Source organism: Gopherus flavomarginatus, chromosome 24, assembly GCF_025201925.1.
Source record: "Gopherus flavomarginatus isolate rGopFla2 chromosome 24, rGopFla2.mat.asm, whole genome shotgun sequence".
NCBI lineage: Eukaryota > Metazoa > Chordata > Testudines > Testudinidae > Gopherus > Gopherus flavomarginatus.
The window spans coordinates 1,007,680-1,022,012 of NC_066640.1; the positions used below are offsets into that span (position 1 = coordinate 1,007,680).

General features: G+C 52.7%; 1 protein-coding gene across 1 annotated transcript in view; it reads right to left on the reverse strand.

The window, feature by feature from the left end:
• The window catches only part of TMPRSS9 (transmembrane serine protease 9), a 117,273-nt gene that overhangs the window by 52,825 nt on the left and 50,115 nt on the right, over positions 1-14,333 (reverse strand). The gene's annotated exons all lie outside the window — the stretch shown is intronic.

Here is a 14,333-nt window from a genome sequence, read left to right on the forward strand (position 1 = left end):
TAAGATCTCAGATACGTTCATGTCAAGATGCCCAACTCGGGTGTTATCAGCCAGGAAGAGCATCACACATGAGGTCTCAATACTCATCACTTCTCCAGAATATGTGTCATGTTATGAGCCAAGGGCTCTTTTACTAGATCAGGCTTACAGGGTCTGAGACATCACTCACTCTAGTCACCTCACTGGCCAGGCACCAGTGGCCAGTACCATCATTTCCCCATGATGTTGCAGTGATTAGAGAGCTAGGATGGGAAACCCCTTGACACAACAAAACCCAGCTTGGATTTCCTCCCCAAACTCAAACATGTGGGTAACTCCTTTGATCCATCACGTGATATTGGTATGTGCTCTGTGCTTTGGGTTCCAGTATGGATGGCAAGTGAATTGCTTGATATTGCAGCCATAAGGAGGCAATATTTCCAGACTGGCTGGAAAGCTAATGGCAGCCTGTGCTGTGGAGGTTTCTAGATCAGATTTCTGCAGACCCAAGATGTTTGTATAGTTCAGCTCAGAAACCACCTGTTTGGGTTCTTCATTGAACCAACTCTCCAAAGCTGTGGAGGTTCACTGCTTGCTATAAGGAACCCCTAGTTTTTTCTGCTGTAGCCTTGCAGGTTCCATTTCATTGTTACGTTCATGTTTTGCTCAGATCATTCCCTGAGTCCCTCTTCTTACACTAGTTCAAGCATAGTTCTGCTCTGAAAAGTCACTTCGCAAAAGTGTCATCAGTGGTATCGCTCAGCAAATCCTGGGCTCTGAGGATCAAGCTGGGCTCTTTCTGGCTCATTCTTCACCTGCAAAGACACTCTGCAATCAGACAACGTTGCTAACTGCCCTGTTGATGCTGCCCAAGCAGTAACGGACTCCAGCTCGTTCTCTCTTAGCTGGGATGACCATGCAGAGCTAACAGGAATCCAAAAGGTGTACGGAGTTTGTCTATTCTGAGCTAGGGGCCAGCCTTACACAGTTTCTCTTCACGCACACAGCCTATTTTTCTCATCTGCACATGATCTCCGAGCCTGTGAGAGCAGCTGCTGCACCACTGACTATCCTCAGCAGTGTGAGATGTGCCATTGGTATAGCAGTACACAGGGATGGCTACCCTGCTTATGTCCAAGAGCCACACTGGCATAAGGCTACTTAGCCATGGGTGTCAGCTCATCTCAAAGCAGGTTCTGAGCTCTGTCACTTTAGCAAAGACAAAGGACCTGGGTTGTTCTCTCTCTGTCTGTCTCTTTTTTAAACTTGTGTTTATTGAAGTGGCTTAAAGAACTGTGTCTTTATCTCCTGTCAACGTGACTAACTGGATGCCTTTCTGACTTTGATGTTGTTCTAAAAGATCTGTTCTACTTCAGCCATAAGTTACTGGGCTCCATACAGGAACATAAGAACGGCCATACTGGGTCAGACCAATGGTTCATCTAGGATCCTGTTTTCCAACAGTGGCCAGTGCCAGATGCTTCAGAGGGAATGAACTGGACAGGGCAATTATTGCGTGATCCATTCCCCGTCATCCAGTCCCAGCTTTTGGCAGTCAGAGGCTAGGGACACCGAGAGCACAAGGCTGCGTCCCTGAGCATCCTGACTAATGGTCATTGATGGACCTATCCTCCATGAACTTATCTAATTATTTTTTGAACACTGTTATAGTTTTGGCCTTCACAATATCCTCTGGCAATGAGTTCCACAGGTTGACTGTGTGTTGTATGAAAAAATACCTCCTTATGTTTGTTTTAAACCTACTGCCTATTAATTTCATTGGGTGACCCCTGGTTCTTGTGTTATGGGAAGGAGTAAATAACACTTCCTTATTCACTTTCTCCACACCCATTCATGATTGTATAGACCTCTAGCATATCCCCCTTTAGTCATCTCTTTTCTAAACTGAACAGGCCCAGTATTTTTACTCTCTCTTCACAGGGAAGCTGTTCCATACCCCTAACCATTTCTGTGGGCCTTCTCTGGACCTTTTCCAATTCTAATATCTTTTTTGAGATGGGGTGACCAGAACTTCATGCAGTATTCAAGGTATGGGTGTACCATGGATTTATATAGTGGGATTATATTTTTTTCTTATTATCCATCCCTTTCCTAATGGTCTCTAACATTCTGTTCGCTTTTTTAATTGCCACTGCACACTGAGTGGATGTTTTCAGAGAAGATCCAAGATCTCTTTCTTGAGTAGAAACAGCTAATTTAGATCCCATAATTTTGTATGTATAGCTGGGATTATGTTTTCCCACTGTGCATCACTTTGCATTTATCAACATTGAATTTCATCTCTTCATCTCATTTAAATGGTCCTGAGCTATATTCTAAAGCACAAGCCCTTGAGGAGGCCGGATCAGTCTTTCAGGTCATGTTCTCACTTCTGTTGAGTTTCCATGTGGAGGTCCCTGTGAAGGCGGCTCAGCCTGACAGAGTATGTGCAGGTCCCAGATCCTCTCTCTGTTGTGCTGGGAAATACCGAAGATGAACCTGATACCTCCAGAGAAATCTTCTTGGAGTCTCCAGTAGGTGGGACCTGGGTGTTTCTGCCAAGTTCTGAACAGTTCTAAAAGTCTGAGAGCGCCTGATCCACACTTTGTTCCCTGTTCTCAGTCCAGGCCCTGCTTTTTGTTCTGTGCCAAACATGGAAGTTTTGTTGCTGCCAAATGTTTATTTCAGCATCCCAGTCTCAAAATTCCTTCAGGTCTGGCCACTTCGGTGTAAGCTGTATCAGTGCCACAGGTGAAGGCGTCCTTAGTCTTTGTTCCATCAGAAGTTTTTCTGGAGATAGTCGCAACGCAAACAGTGCTGCCCAACATGCCAGGAGTGCTTTATATGGACCCACTGATTTTTGCAGAAGTCTTTTTAAAGTCTGCACTGCTGTCTCCACCTCCCTGTTGCTCTGGGAGTAATGTGGACTGTAAAATCAAAGTCCTGTGCAAATGCTAGGAATTTTTCAGAGATAAACTGAGGCCTATTATCAGTTATGAGAACTTCAGTATTTGCAAGACATGGAATTTCTGACTTCAGTTTCTGGATGACCTGTGTCAATGAAGTTTGTGTAAGTACAGCCAAGTCAATATATCTGGAGAAGTAACCGATTACTATAGGGTATGTGTGTCCTTTCTGGAAAATCAAATCGGTTGCACTTCCTGCCAAGTTCTGTTAGGTAGCTTTGTAGAGAGTAACAGTTCCAGTGATTGGTTTTTTTATCTTGTTGCATATCTCACAGTCCTCTGCTAAGGTCCGAATTTGCCTACTCAGACTGGCCACCATATGTTGTACTCATACCCTGCACTTGCTTATGCCTTGGTGCCCATCACTGAATTGGAGAACATCTCTTTCTGAAGTACTGCAGAGATAAGAATTAGCCGTCATTTCAGAAGCAGGACATCAGCCATGTGGAGGTCATTTCGGTCTTGCCAATACGTAGGAGGTCTGTTGGAAGTTGACTCCTTTGACCCTGCCCTCTTTGGCAGAGTTGAGTCAGTTTCTGGCAAGTCTCATCCTTTAGCTGGTTCTCTCTAATTTGCTGAAGTTGCTTGGCAGATACTGGAATAGCTACCAGAACAAGCTCAGTGTGACCTGACATCTTTCTTTAAGGCTTTTCTTTGTCCATTGGTGGCTGATCAACTGGGGCTATAGATAGTCTGCTGCTTTCCCTAGTATGTACTGAATGTTCAAAAAGAGTCACATCAGTCAGTCAAAATCTCTGAATCCTAGGTGGATGGTCATCCAGCGCTTTTGAACACAAGAATGCCAGTAAGGGCTTGTGGTCTGTTTCTGTGTCAAAATTCAAACAGATATGCACTGAGCTGTTCACGGACCCAAGTGACTGCCAGTGCTTCCTTTTCCACTTGCACATGCTGCTGCTCAGTTTCTGTAAGTCTTCTTGATATGAATGCAAAAGGTCTCTGGTCTCCTTCTGACTATTTTTGTGTGAGCACTCTCCTAACTGCATGAAGATTCATTGTTGGGTGGTTTACCAAATAGTGTGCCAAAACAGCTGGAGATGTCAGTAGTTCTTTTATTTTATTAAATGAGTTTTGTTGTGGGCTATGCCAGATCCAAATATTGTGACCATTAAGATCTCTTAAGGGTTTGTTAGATGAGCTAAATTTGATAAGAGTTTCTCAAAATGATTTGCCATGCTCAGGAATCTTGTTATAGCGGAAACTTGTTGGGGTTCAGGTAAGGCGAGGAATGCCTTCAGTTTTTCTGAATCCATCTGAATTCCCTGTTTGCTAATTATATGTCCTACAAATTTTATCCACTGCTTTCCAAATTCACATTTCTCATTGAGAGTGAGGCCAGTTTGTTGGAAGCATCTCAAAACTGCATGTAGTCACTCACCCTGTTCATCTTTATCTCTGCTGTATACCAACACATCAGTAGCATTGCAAAGGATGCCAGGCAAGCCTGGCACAATTTGAGTGATTCTCTTTTGGAAATGTTTTGGTGCTGAAGATATGCCAAATGGAAGATGATTGAAATAGTACCTTCCAAATGGGGTGATTAATGTAGTTAATGGTACAGGTTCTTTAGCAAGGGTGATTTGCCAAAAGCCTGCCGTAGCATCTAATTTTAAGAAGAAGGGGATATGGATGCCACATGGGGCTGTGAGAGTGAAGGGAGTCACTGATGGCACCAGAGTTACTTTGAACTCCCCGTCAGCTTTCCTAGCCCTGTGATCCATCTCTCATACAGTTTGCTTTTTGCCATTACACATTCCAGTTTCTCTGTTAGGTGTGGTCCTTGTATTGCTAGCAACACTAGTAGGGGAGTTGTCAGTCTGTACTTACATATATTATTTTTGAATATCTTTCCATCCTTTCTCCAGTTTCCCAAGGAACTGGACAACAAACATCCACTCTATTGGTATTAGCCCCATGAAGAATCTTATTTGGTCTTTGCAGATCCTCATTTTAGGATCAGTTATAATCTTTTTTTGGAATTGCAGTGACTGCTGCCCCAGTATCAATTTTAAATTTAAAGCTTTGTCCATTTAGGTTAATGCTTGTGTACCAAGGTCTTTTCTGGTATATTGAGGATATAGTCGCTAGAATTGTGGGCCTATTGTCATGATGATGATGATAATATTCCCTTTTGGCTTGTTTACACTACTCTGGGTGACTTGCATGCTATTGCAAAATGTCCCATATTTTGGGGCTGCCCTTTCATAAATGTGGCGCTTTCATAGATAATATTTTGTCTGCCTAAGAGGAGTACAGTCCACGCTAAACTGTTTGCAGATGACACTAAACTGGGAGGAGTGGTAGATATGCTGGAGGGTAGAGATAGGATACAGAGGGACCTAGACAAATTAGAGGATTGGGCCAAAAGAAACCTGTTGAGGTTCAACCAGGACAAGTGCAACAAAGACAAGTGCAGAGTCCTGCACTTAGGACGGAAGAATCCCATGCACTGCTACAGACTAGGGACCGAATGACTAGGCAACAGTTTTGCAGAAAAGGACCTCGGAATTACCGTGGATGAGAAGCTGGATATGAGTCAACAGTGTGCCCTTGTTGCCAAGAAGGCTAACGCCATTTTGGGCTGTATAAGTAGGGGCATTGCCAGCAGATCGAGAGACGTGATCATTCCCCTCTATTCCACATTGGTGAGGCCTCATCTGGAGTAGTATGTCCAGTTTTGGGCCCCACACTACAAGAAGGATGTGGAAAAATTGGAAAGAGTCCAGCAGAGGGCAACAAAAATGATTAGGGGGCTGGAGCACATGACTTATGAGGAGAGGCTGAGGGAACTGGGATTGTTTAGTCTGCAAAAGAGAAGAATGAGGAGGGATTTGATAGCTGCTTTCAACTACTTGAAGGAGGGTTTCAAAGAGGATGGATCTAGACTGTTCTCAGTGGTAGCAGATGACAGAACAAGGAGTAATGGTTTCAAGTTGCAGTGAGGGAGGTTTCGGCTGGATATTAGGAAAAAAACTTCTTCATTAGGAGGGTGGTGAAGCAGTGGAATGGGTTCCCTAGGGAGGTGGTGGAATGTCCTTCCTTAGAGGTTTTTAAGGTTAGGCTTGGCAAAGCCCTCGCTGGTATGATTTAGCGGGGAATTGGTCCTGCTTTGAGCAAGGGGTTGGACTAGATGACCTCCTGAGGTTCCTTCCAACCCTGATTCAGCTCACATTTTGAAACAGAAGGGCTATAGATTTAATTAAACCTAACTACGGAGGTATTGACAGAGTGCCAGCAGCTCCTTCAATTAAAATCATGGCCCGTAAAGTTTTCAGATGGCACAAATTAGTGGAGTGGTAAAGAATGACAAGGATAGGTCAGTTCTACAGAATGATCTGGATCCCTTGGCAGACTAATCTTATTTGAACCTTGTGTACAAGAAAGGGCATGCAGAGTGGAAGTCGGGAGACAGTATTACTTCTGGTCGTCACTGGATACGGGGTCCGGTTCAAGTGTCTGCACTTCAGAAAGGATGTTAAGGAATGAGAAAGGGTCTGAGAAGAGAATGATTACAGTAAGAAACTTAAACTAAATATATTGTGCGTATCACGGAGAACTGTTAAGAAGTGACTTGATCATGGTCTACTACACATACTGTGATGAACTCAGGCCAGAAGGATATAAGAGGGTAGTCCTTTTGAGTACCGGGACGTGCCCACTGCTGAAAGCCCCTCCTCCAGCCTAGGGAGGGGCCACGAAACCCGGAACCCAACTGAGTTCGGGGCACAACCAAGGCGACAACAGGAACAGGCGTGGGTGTCAAAGGGCCAAAACTAAGGAACCGGAAGGGGACACCGAGCAGAGAACCCCGGACAGCGCCCACTGCTCCTCGAAGACATCGAGAGAGCCGGCGGATGCTGCCCAGAGGAACTCTGCCTGGATACGTGAACGGATGAAAGAACGAAAAACGACCCCATAGTCACAGGCCCCTCCCATCTGCCAAACTCCCCTCCCTGGTGTTACGAATGGCCACCTTGGCCATAGCTAGGAGGAGGTTGATGACTTCGTGAGGCCTTGGATTGGGTGTGCATAGAGAAATAAATGTGGGGAAAAGTGCAGCCAGAACCCCAATAAGAGGTGCTGGAGGAGCTGGAAAAGGGGCTGCAGCCTGGCGCACTGAAGGTACATGTGCACCAGGGTCTCCCTCATGTCACAGAAGGGACAGGCGTCAGGGACAGTGGTAAACCTTGCCAAGTACATGCCCGTGCTCACAGCTCCATGCAGGAGCTGCCAGCTGATATCCCAGCGGGCCGCAGGACTAAGGTGGAATAGAAACTGGCCCACTGGGGTTCCCCACCCGCCCCTGCTGGTAGAAGGTCCCGCCACTTGGTGTCTGAGCAGGACATGAGAGTGCGGTAATGAAGCATGTGCAGCATGAGCACGTACGATGGTCCCTTGGTGCGGTTTGAAAACGAACCGGCTGCATGTCATGCAGCTGGCTAAAGGTGTGCGGGGAGGAAGGCCGGGAAGGCTCACAGGGCAGGGGACCGATGGAAAGGTCCGGAGGGCCCGGAGTGAGAGGCGGGCGGAGCTCACCCTCTCGCAGGACCCACTCGAGGAAGAACCAAGCAGTGGGAGGCAGGGCTGCCTCCACCTCCTGGAGTACGCGCTGGGGCGGGGGGGTCGTAAGGGTGGAGAGCCCCATGTGCCAACCGAGCACCTGGGGATCCACCCAGCTCCCCAGGTCATAGTCCAGGAGGTCTCCGATCTTGGTGACTCCAGCCAGGACCAATCTCCAGCACACCAAGGAGGACTCCGCCACCTGGACACGAAGATGAAGTTTGTGTAACAGGGGCTCCGTGAGGAGATCTACCCCTTTGGTGGCCACAAAGGACCTGGTTGCTGAAATCAGCCTCCAGGTCTGGAGGAGGTCCTGGTAGAAGACTGGCAGCTCAGAGAGGTCCCACGGAAGACCTCTCGGATGGAGGAAGAAGAGCTGCCAGTCATATTGGAGCCCTCGCAGGCGGTGGAGGAAGCATGTGCCAATATGCTTCATGCCGAGCCACCTGCACTATAAAGGAGTCTCTGCAGAGCCTGGAGGCGGAAGACATGGACCTGCATGTGCATGCACGTCAGGCCCTGTCCGCCCTCCTCCACGGGGCGATGGAGAACCCCCGCAGAGACCCAGTGCAGTCCCGGCCAAAAAAACCCCAGAACCAACCTCTGGAGATTGGCCAGGAACACTGGGGGCGGGCACAGGGTGTTGAGTCAGTGCCAGAGCATGGACAGGACCAGGTGGTTAAGCACCAGCACTCTCCCCTGGAGGGAGGGGCACCGAAGCAGTCCCGTCCAGCTCCGCAACCACCCAGTCACCCTGCTCTCTAAACCGTGCCAGTTCTCCGGCGGAGACGGATGCATGGCCGAGAAATAAACGCCAAGATAGAGCAGTGGCCCCGTGCCCCACCGAATGGCTTGAAGTGTGGGTGGGAGGAGGCTCGCCTGCCACCTGGCCCTGACCACCAGGCCAGAGCTCTTGACCCAATTGACCCCGGAGGAGGAGGCCGCTGAATAAACAGCTTGACAAGCCTCCACCCTCACCAGGTCATCCAGGTCCTGGATCACGAGGAGCACGTCGTTGGCATATGCTGCCAGAACCAGCCGCACCTCCGGCTCATGGAGCAGCAATTCCGTCAACCTCTTGCAAAGGAGACAGAGGAAGGGCTCAATGGCCAGAGTGTACAGCTGACCCGACAGCAGGCAGCCTTGACGCACCCCTAGCCTGAAGGTGCGGTCAGGGTCCAATTGAGCTTGACCAAACACTCTGTGGAGGCATATAGCATATAGCACCTGGAGCATATAGCACCTGGAGAAACCCCACAAACCGGGGTCCAAAACCAAAAGCCCACAGAGTGCCCAGGAGATACCCATGGTCCATCCAGTCAAACACCTTCTCCTGATCCAGAGACAGGAGGGCGAATGACAGACCATCCCTACACCCAAGCTCCAAGAGATCCTGGACTAGATAAAGATTGTCAAAGATGGTACAGCCCAGGACGGTGTAGGTCTGGTCTGGATGGACCGCGTTTGCCAGCACGGACTGCAGCCGCAGCGAGATGGCCTTCGCCACGACCTTATAGTCCGTGCTGAGGAGCGAGACGGGACGCCATTTCCAGAGATCATGGAGGTCCCCCACCTTCGGCAATAAGGCAAGCACTGCTTGCCTGCATGAAAGAGGGAGGACCCCGCTCTCCAAGGACTCGGCCCAGACGATGGCAAGGTCCAGGCTGAGTACATCCCAGAACACATGGTAGAACTCCACGGCCAGCCCATCCATGTCCGGAGATTTATTAGTGGGCATGAGACGGAGGGCTTCTGAGAATTCGGACAGAGTGAGAGGCAGCTCCAGCTGGTCTCGGTCACTTGTGCTGACCATCGGGAGTCCGTCCCAAAGCACTCTGCAGGCATTGGCGTTGGTTGGATCTGGGGAGAAAAGGCCAGTGTAGAAGGCCCTGGCCCTCTCGCGATCTCCACCGGATCCATGAGTGGGGTGCCGTCCTCTGTGCTTTTTCACCCTCCTCTTCTTCTCCAGGGCGTAGAAGAAGCGGGAGATGGATGTGGGACTGTACAAAGGCAGCTCCTCCCGCTTCTCCCAGTGTGCTCCACAGAGGAGTGGATGTCCGGGGCTGGTGGCCAGATGCCCGCTCCAACTGCTCTATCACCACATCCCTCCGCCGGCTGGCACCCTGGGTGTGGCTACGGAAGAAGAACCAGGTGCGCACCTTCCCCACATCCCACCACCGCCATGCTGAGGGAAAGGCATGCCTCTGTTCCTGCCAGGCCAGCCAAAACTCCCGGAAGGATGCTACAAACCCCACATCCTCCAGCAGGCTGTTATTGAAATGCCAATAAGCCGGCCTCGGCCTCTCCAAAGCAAGAGAGGCCATCACGGCCACCAAATGGTGGTCCAAGAATGGGGCCAGCCAAACCCTGGAGGAGTGGGCCTGCAAGAGATGACATCGAGAGAAATAAATGAGATCAAACCGGGAGTGGCTCGACCGGTGTCCCTCCACCCGGACACAAATGAACGTAGAGTCATCGTCCGGGTGCTGGTTGCGCCAGACGTTCACCAGGGAGTGATGGACTACAATCACCCTGAGGACATCTGCAATGGCCGGGCTCGGCTCGATCCCCATGCAGTCCCATTCCTCGAGGGTGCAGTTCAAGTCTCCACCCAGGACCAGGCACTCGCGAGGATCCAAAGTACCGAGGAAGGCGGACGCCTGCCGAAAAAAGCATGCTTTCACCGGGCCGGATGCTGGGGCATAGACATTGACAAGATTCAACGGTAGCCCCTCTATCCAAACCCAGAGGTGCAGCAGGCAACCCGGCACGACCTCGGTAAACCCCAGCACCTCGGGCTGTAGGTGCGGGGAGAACAGCGTCACCACCCCGCACTGACAGGATGAAAGGTGGCTAAAGTAGACCCCGACTCCAGCCGCCAGCTCGCTTCGGTGGCTGGGTCCGTGTGGGTCTCCTGCAGGAAAATAATGGAGTACCCCCCCTCCCGAAGGAAGGAGAGCACCTGGCACCTGTGGAGACCTGACCTACAGCTGCGGGTGTTCAAAGTGGCAAAGATGGACGGCAACATAAAGAGGGCTGGGGATGATCCTCGCGGTCTGGGGAGCTAGCGGCGCCCACTGGACCCCGCAGCAAACTGTGATCAACCCCGAAAGCCAGCAGGGAGTCACAGAAGCTGTGAGTCCGCTGGAAAGCCGCAGCATCCTGCTTCCCGGTCCCTTTGCCCTTCCCCATAATGGCCCTTACGGTCTGGAGAACAAGATGGAAAATCGCCCCAGCGCTGAAGAGCGAGATGCACTCTGTTCGTAGAGCCACGAGTGTCCTCCAAGAAAGAGCGCATCTCGCTCCTCTGCGTGACGGGGACCGGGGTCACGGACCCCGGGGCGTCTCCCAATTGGACCCCCCTGCCAGCCCGTTGGCCTATAGAGACAGGCATGCAGGGATCAAACCATCGCGGTGCCCGTCCGTCCGGCACTGCGCCACCTGATGCAACACTCAGCCCCAAAGACAATGGCAGAGGGAGAACTGCAGCCCCAGATGGGTTGGAAGAAGGGAAAACAAAAACCGCCTCCTGGGGGCCCGTATAAAAGGAAAATGAGGCAACCTTGGGGGCGGCAGCAACAGAAGGAGGGAGGGAAGAGGTCAAGGACAGGAACAAAGGCTGGAACAGGGTCAGGGACAGAGACAGGATACAGATCTAGGATGGGAGCAGGGTCAAGGCAGGGAACGGGGACAAAATCTAGGGCCCGAGTGACAGAGCCACTGGAGCATGATGCCTCTTGACCCAACATGGCAGTTAAAGGGACAGCAAGGGAGTGGGGTGCCTCCACAGCGCTAAGCTCAGGTGCCCCACGAAACGAGGCACCCACAATTACAGCGCTGAGGGGAAGCAAAAACTGTGGTCCCATCTCATGGGGTAGGGCACCCATGGACTCAGAGCCTGGCCGCTCAGCGTTGGCTGCCACCACAATGGGCACGGCGCCGTCAGCCAGATTACTAGTCGTGGCCAGGCAGGTGGTCAGGGCCTCAGGCATTGCAGAGGCCAAAACGGGGGCAACCACCTGAGACGGAGGGAAAGGGAGGAGTGGTGGCGCTAGATGGCAATTGCCAATATTGAGGCCCTCCAACAGGGGGGCCTCCACTCCCTCGGTGGTTGGGGTCAAGCCCATGGCCTCGATCTAAGCAAAAATAGAGGCAAAGTTCCCGCCCACTGCTACAGATTCCCCCTCGACAGCAGCCGGCGCCGCAATGGCTACTGCCCCGACAGGGGGCACAGATGGCAACGGGGCAGTGGGGGCACTGTCTGGAACCCCCTCAGGGAGGGAGTCCATAGGAGAGATGGTACTACCCACCTCCGCAGCTGCAGCGACCTCGGCCGACTCCCAACAATGAACAGCAGCAGGGGACTCAACGGAACACCCAGCACCAGCAACCCCCTTCATAGTTTTACAGGGGGTCCCTTCCTGCTCGCCAACGAGGGAGGAGTGCTGGGCCCGTGCTCCCTGCTTGCAGCGTCTCCCCCACACAAGCTCCCAGCTCTCTGAAGAGGGGGGCTGGCCAGCTGGGTCAGGGCCTGAGAGCGAGGGCAATGACAGGAGGGCAAGGGAAGACAAGGGCTGGACAACAGGGAAAGGAACAAACTCCCCTTGAGGCAAGCCCCGCTCGAGTTCTGCTACCAGCCCTGCCACCCTCACCTCCGTGGGCCTCAGTCTACTACTCGCCTCAGCGGCAGGGCCCGCATGCTCATCTGGGCACGTCAGCGGGGCTTCCCCCAAAACCCGAGCGGAGTTGACAACGGTCACGGATGGAGGAAGGGTGACCCCAGGGACCGGGCGATCAGGGCCACTGGCGATGATAGAACCAACGCCCTTCCGGGTATCAGGGGTCCCAGATGCCCATCCAAGCCGGGCCAGGGGGCAGTCCCTCCGGACATGCCCCACCACCTGGCAGAGAAAGCACCAAGCACCCCCAACGAATAATAAACCCGGTACCGGGCCCCTCGGTGGGGCACCAGAAAGGACCCCTCCAAAGCCTCCTCGTCATGTGCCACCGGCGGAATTTGAACCTGCACCTACCAGCGGAATGACAAAATGTGGCGGAGTCCTTACAGACCAACAAAAGGGGGCTGAGGATGGACAGGGGCCTCCCCAGGGTGGAGATGAATGGCAAAAGGGCGGCATTGGGGAGGAAGGGAGGAACAAAAGAGAGAACCACCCGTAAGCCCAGGTCCTCCAAAGGCTCGAGGGGGACGTGAACGCCCCCCACTGCCAAGTCCCTCTCCACCACCTCCTGGGCAATGGTCTCCGATGCCAGGAAGAACACCACCTTCCCAAACATCTTAGAGGCCGCCACCATGGCCGTGGGCCCCACCACCTGCGCCAACACCCGCACGTAGGTTTCCACGTGGGGCGAGGCCGGCACCAGGAGGCAACGCACCCCTTGCTCCCTTGTGAGAGTGGGAAAGGGACCCCGGCCACCAGGAATGGTATTCCAGGAGGTGGCTGGAGCAGATGATGAGGCAGCGAGCGGAGGGGTCGCAGCCACCTGGGCGTACACCCTGGGGGCAAGGGAGCAGCACCCCCAGAGCTGGTGGAGGGGACAACAGGCAAGGGAAAAGGGGGATCTGCGGCCGTTGACAGGGCCGCAGCAGGAGAAGGAACCACTACCACGGGAGGTGTCACTGTCTGGGCAGGGCCTTTGCCCTTCTTCGTCCCCCGGCCTTTCCCACCGGCCAAGGGAGCAGTCTGAGAAGTGGAGGCAGCCAAGGTCGCGGCAGCAACAGCGGAGTCTCGGGAGCCCCTATCCATGCCTGCCAGTGCCTCAATGGTAGCAATGGCGGGCAGCCCGGCAGCTGCAGTCGAGGCAGCCATCGCAAGGGAGGGTATGGGGAGGGGCACCAAAAGGGAACTGCAGGGGAGCTCAGGGAAGTCCCGTCCCCCCCCCGAATCACCCAGCACAGAAAGGGAGGGAAGAGAACAGCCACTGGGGCAGGGGAATGGAAGGAAGGGGAGGGAGGAATGGGAGGGGCAGGGGAGGGAGGGAAAGAATGGCTACCACACCCCACCCGCTAGGTTGAAAGCAGGGCGGGGGGGTACCAACAGAAAGGAACAAAGGAAAACAAGGAACATAACTCCAGCACAAGATGAGAAAGAAACCGGCTCCCCTGGCTGCACTAAGGGAAAGAAGGGAAAACTAAGATATCATGGAGGAGAGTGCGTCAGTGAAGGAACCAATTAAAAAGAGGGAGGAGAGGGGAATCTCAAACGCCAACAGTGGAACGTGGGCACACAGGCAAGAAGGGCCGACCCGGAGGGAGGGCAAGAAACGGGGTGGAATGCAGGGGAGGGCTAAAGCAGGTGTACCTGAGGCAAAGTGCAAAAACCAGGGTGGGGTCAAAAACAACCAAACCAAAAAAAAAGGGGGGGAAATGGGGCTGGCAACCAGGCCTGCATCCCGGGACAAGGGCGGGGCAAATAAACCAGTCAAGGACCAAAAGGCAAACCAAGGCAGACCAGAGCTAAAGGGGGATGGGCAGGGCAGGCAGCAAGGGGAGAGGGGGCAAGCAGCTGAAAAAACAGGGCAGTGGGCAAGGCAGAGGAAAAGGGGGCCAAATGCAGCAGGGGAGGGAGGACATGACCAAAGGAAGGGAAAGGGAACGAGCACCAACGGTCGTCTGAAAAACAAATGCCTGTTTGCTGCCGCTATGTTCTCTGGATGGTTAGAGGGACAGAACAAACTGCTAGGCTGGAGAGCAGAGAACAGAGCCAGAAGGCAGGTGGAAAGGTGGAGGGGGCAGTGGTGGTGGCAGTAGAGGATCGGACGGACCAGGGGGAGGGCTCCAGGCCAGTCCCC